Source organism: Mus pahari, chromosome 4 (genome assembly GCF_900095145.1).
Source record: "Mus pahari chromosome 4, PAHARI_EIJ_v1.1, whole genome shotgun sequence".
NCBI classification, from domain to species: Eukaryota; Metazoa; Chordata; class Mammalia; order Rodentia; family Muridae; genus Mus; species Mus pahari.
The window spans coordinates 54629355-54635354 of record NC_034593.1 but is presented as its reverse complement, the minus strand read 5'-3'; positions in this window follow the sequence as shown (position 1 = coordinate 54635354).

The window sequence follows — 6000 nt, the reverse complement described above, 5'->3', positions numbered from 1 at the left end:
TTTGAATGAGAATGGGCTTCATAGCCTCAGATATTTGAATGCTTAATCACTAATTAGTTCATCTGTTTGGGAAGGATTAGGACTTATGGCCTTGTTGGAGGACATGTGTCACTAGGGGTGGGTCTTTAGGTTTCAAAAGCCTATGCCGGGCTCTCTTTCTCTCTCTCTCTCTCTCTCTCTCTCTCTCTCTCTCTGTGTGTGTGTGTGAGTGTGTGTGTGTGTGCCTCTCTCTCTCTCCCTCCCTCCCTCCCTCCCTCCCTTCTCTCTTTCCCCCTGCCTTTCTACAATAAAGCTCTAAAGCCATAGACTGTCTCTGTTCATCAAAGGCTGGTGCTTACTCTCCCCTATGTGGGAACCTCTCTCCCTCAGCCTTCTCTCCCATAACCAGGGGATGACAGGGTGTAGCCCCAGGGCCCCTTGGTTTCAGGGGCTGCCCCTTGTCCACCCCCCCCAGTTGAGTGGGGATTAAATGTCCACTCGGGGTGGAGTGGGAAGTGTCTGGCAGCCCTTGCTTGTCTGCCTGCCCAGACCATAGGTGGAACTCTGGCCAGACGTGGGCTATCCTCCCTTCCCCCTCTCTCCCCCGCCCCCTTTTAGTCCCCATACTATTTCAATGCTGAGAGCTAGGGAAAAGGTTGAGATTGAAAACAGAGAAGAGAAATAGAAAAATAGGAAGGATTCCAACTGGGGAGGCTTGAGGGGGTCAATACAGAAGGAGAAGGAAGAATGATACCAAAGTCACCTGATGAAGCCTCAATTAATCACAACACATGCAAATGCACACACACACACACACACACACACACACACACACACACACACTAAAGTAAGTTATGCCATTTGGGCTGAAAGTGCTCCCCACAAGAACCATAGACTAACTCCCCTACCCCCCAGTACTAGGGATGAGAAATCTCCTTTTGAATGGTTGGTCAGGGTGGTTCAAGCGACTCTCAAAACAGTATAGATTAATCATGTAGACCCTAGTTGTTTCACAGAAGTTGAAGGCAAACTCCTATTGTGAGGGCACAGCATACATAAGACACATGACTTGGGTACTTCAAGCTAGCTCTAACTTGAAAGCTTTCTTGCTGCAATCTAGCTTCCACGGTACCAGGATAAACTATGCAATTTCTTAAACATCTCTAAATATACTTTCACCACTTATACTACATATTTGTGCAAAGTGTAGTTCTCAGCCCTATGATTATAAAATCAAGATATTGATCATCTCTGAAAAACATTGAAGGCATTCCTTTTTTTTTTTTTTTTTTTTTTTTTGAGACAGGGTTTCTCTGTATAGCCCTGGCTGTCCTGGAACTCACTTTGTAGACCAGGCTGGCCTTGAACTCAGAAATATGCCTGCCTCTGCCTCCCAAGTGCTGGGATTAAAGGTGTGCGCCACCACTGCCCGGCCTGAAGGCGTTCCCTGTCATGCAGCATCATGTACTCAGTGAAGATTTGATTATTTATGTAAAAGTAATCAAATGTATTCATCTCATTAGGAGAGAAATTTGCTTTAATCTTTAATAATTGGTAAAATTACATGCATAATGAAGAAGTGTTTTAAAATAAATTTCTTTATGGTATAGTATCAGTTTATGTTTAATTGGTTTACCTATTTTATATACCTGTATACATGAAGTCATAGGTGAAAGGGGAAACATTTAGGATGCAATGCTTGAGAAAAGAATGCCTCTGTGGTACTAAAGGCACTACACACATCACTTCCCAATATTCCTGACTCTTGGTGTGTTACTTTTGGTCTCATGACTTTCTTTCTTAGCCTCTATGTGTGGCCAGTGATGAGAACAAGCCAATTATTGACACGTCAATCTGTCCTTCCATCAGGGAAGTCTCATGCCTTCTGTCAAGTGTGGCCACTGCATGACTGTGATCTCAGTACATGAAGATAGAAGGCTTGATTGTCATTTTACCATTTTCATAAAGGAAACCTGTGTTTACACTCAGTGTATCCCTGTGTTCCTGTTAATTTTCATATCTTTTCCCTCCTTGTTTCTAAGACATCTTTCAAGTCACTCAGGACTGATTGAACCTGATAGTTCTGGAAGTCCAGTGCCTTGAGGCTTTTATATAGTGGCAGATTATGAATCTCTGGTTGAATAAAAGGTGAGTCTGGGAGACAAAGGGGCAGATAGACTAAAGAGAACCTAACCCTAACCCTAGCAACCCATCTTGTCTAGCATCACAACTCACTTCATGGCTGAAGAAGACATATTTAATCATGTGATAAGATTCTGCTATGTCTTCTCATGCCAAGAATTTATTCTAAACTCTATATTTTGAGCATTTTTAGTTTTTTCAGAAAGCTTATGGCTCACATATTGTCTGCCATTAGCCTTTGGAACATAAAAGGTTAGTTTACACTAACCTTTAGCACTCTCATACTCTGCAGGGAAATGGAAAACACAGTCTCAAGAGTTATGCCTCTGCCTGTTTAGTAAGGCTCTAGTTTAAACTTATTTAAAAGCTAACTTTTCATTTTGAACACAGTAAGAATTGAGGAAAGTCTTTGAACTAGATTTCACATAGTCCATGTTTAAATTTAGGATGTTAAAGCACAGGATGCCAGCAGCCCAGCAAAGAATAAAAACCTCCCGCACAGATCAGTCAGCTTAGGGCTCTGCTGGTGAGGGTCAAGATGAAACCAGCTACTAACAGCCCAGGGTTTCACAGCCTCCACACAGAGCACACATTAGTTGGGCTGATTTTTTACAGTGGAGCTATTTCATGCACCATAGAAAGTTTATCAGCACCCCTGGCCTCTGCCCAGTAGAAACCATTATCTCATGTCCTGCTTCCCCAGGTATGACAAAAAAAAAGTCACTAGACATTGAAAATTATCTCTGACTGAGAACTTTCTAGTACTGGTTAATTTCCTATTTTTGTCTATGAATTTCAGATAAGATGGCATAGAGAAACCTGTGGAAGCTGGGATATAAGCATTTCTCTGGGCTTCTGAGATGATAAGAGGAGAAGGAAAACTCACTAGTTAATGAACATCTGTACATAGGAGAAACACATGGTATTTTTAGGTAAAATTTTCTCATGTATGTAGGTTGCAGCTACACTGATGCTCTTACAAAACAAGCCTTTATGGCCTTGTTTTTTCTTCATGGAAACTATTTTTATTTAAAGCACAAATGAAAGGGGGGTGGAGAACAAGGCACATACTACTATGGAAATTAAAGACAAAATGTAAATGTTTTTATTTAGAGTACACATGCAAGGAGTGGACTATAAGGCATGTGTTAGTACTGAAATTAAATATGAATTGTAAAACGGGCATGAGTTGTGTCATTTATGACTAGCGCCGTTCCCAGATTCTCTGTAGCTACAGACACTTTCATGTGGGTTTTTCACCCCAATGGAAGCATATGGGAAATGTTCTGCATATTATGCAGTGTACTTTTCGGAGAATTAAGTAGGTGCCATATTTAATATTTTTAGATACAGAAATTAAAATATAGAGGGGCCAAGTATCTTATCCAAGATTATATAGTTACTGTACAATTACCATTAAAGCTTTTATGAGTCTTCTTTCAAATTTTGTGTTCTTTGTTTCTCACACTGTAGTGGACAGAACTATCTCTGAGAAAATTGGTGAATAGAACAGCGTTTTATCTTTTCTTTCTTATCTATATGTCTAGACCATCCTTCTCCTTTCCTCTGGCAACGTTCTTCTCAAATATTGGATAACCAGAGCTCTTACTTTGTTTACATATGAGCATCCAGAAATATCCTCTTATCACCCAAGGCTGCTCATTGATCAACCAGAAGAATGACCATGTAGATATGGCAGCAGTCTAGAGTAGGGATGTCCCTGTCACATGTTATTGAGTTAGTCCATTCATGCTGAGGACTAACCTGGATAGTGGCAATACGCAGGGGACAGAGATCAAGCCCAGGGTTGTCCTGAATGGCCTCGGAAATTTTAGACTTTAACTATGCAAGTCCAATAGCTGGAAGGTTCAACTGCTATTGGAAGGATCTAATTTCCTGTGATATTCTTAAAATATTTTAAATGAAGAAAACAAACAAACCCACCCAACAGGAGCTGCACATTTTGGCCTGTGGTGTCTTTGCAATACTTAACATCTTTTCTTCCCATGTCCCGCTTGTCCTTTCTTTCTTCCTCACTCTTCCTCACCCTGTTTTTGTTTTGTTTATGAAGTTCAAACTGGCTTCAAACTTTTGGTCTTCCTTCCCTTCCTGTTCCATGACTTAAGGTTACAGATATAAGCCACCAAACCTGGCATTATGTTTTTATTTGACTTCACAGTACTAAAGCATCCCAGATAACTAGGGAGACCAGCTGCTAGTTTTTTCCCTTACAGATAAATATTAAAGCATCTTTTTTAAAAACCTGTCTTGTTATTCTTCTCTTTCACTGACGCTAGGGATGCAGTTTGTAAAAGTAATGCTAATTTCAGTCATCTGAGTAATCATTTGCCATTTATGCCAAATTGCTGTATAATACTGCTTTGATTATACATGTCATTAGATAAGGGTCATGGTAGCCTTGTTTCTTTCATTATGTCACTAAATTGCAGTCATGCTTTCTAGAGCTTCTATGATATTGTGATCATTTTATAACTTACAAACTAAGATGTAGAGAAGTTTAGAAGAAGACATCTCTTACTCCTAGCCTCAATATAACTATGAAATTGAGAGCATTTGTCTGACTGCCATCTTTGGGTCTCTAAAATTACTTCTTGGATCTCACACTATAAATTTTCTTCACAAATTCATCCTTTTGAGGCATCTAAAAAGCAACCCTTTTTCCCCCTAAAATGTGCTCTAAAAAGATCTGTCTAAAACTTGGCAAGGAAGCTTCACAGGTTCAACCAAAGAAGACTGGGCAGAATTCTTGTAAAGCCAGATGTCCAGGGTGCATGCTGCCAGATAGTGCCCCAACACATGGCTGAGAAGATACACCCACAAACTCACAACACCAAGGCTGTCTGGATACAGTAGCATAATTATAATACCAGCTAATAGTCCAACAGATTGGAAGTTCCATAAGGTTCCATATCTACATGGACGGCTATAGTTAGTCGTTCCCAAGAGGGTGAGAATCAGTTTCCAATAAGGACAAGCTCCCATAAAAGTTGTTCAGCTGTGAACACATACAAATATGAGCAACACTAAAAAGATTTAGTAGATTGTATATGTATGTGAATACACACACGTGTGTGTGTAGCAATAGTCATTAAAGAACAGACCATGAATTAGTAAGAATAGACATGGCAGGAGTTTGACAGGTTGGATGCCAAGGCCAGAATGATGTAGACACTTATATATGAAGTCTACTCCAAAAATTTTAAATATGAAATGAAAAATGCTTACATTTTCCTTCTGAATTAGTCTTTTTTCCCTAGAGTTTCTGTCTTCATACATCTGTATAATTTTTTGTAAACAAAAGAATACCACTCTTTCAGCTTCACAGAGGTGAAATCTTAAAGGATATACCTACACATTGGTGGTCCTTCATATCTAGCATTTATGGGTTTTTTTTTTTAAGAACAAACACATTTTCTATACTTTTTATCCACTTCAATTCTGTCATCAAACAACTATGTTGTAAAGTTATTTTTCAAAAGAAAATATTCTTTTGCACTGAAATATTCCTTGAATATATTAAGGTTTAACTAACTACTTCACTAAATTACGTATCCCCTTGGCTATTATCTTTAGCAAACTCATGCAATGGTGTAAAGTTGTGATCATCTTTTTTTTAAATACAACCATACACTTAATATCTTATAACTATTCTGTGTTAACAAGTAGCCTGTGTGGTTTGTGGTTTGTTAGTAGGACACCTAGTACATGTAAGGCCCTGGGTTCAATCCCATCATTGATAAGGAAAATGGTCTTTTCCCTGTTAGTAAGTTTCGATTCAATTTGCAAACATCCTTTCTATATGATTTAGCTAGAAATCTAATAGGCGCTGATATCTACCCTCACTTAGCGCCAATCTTA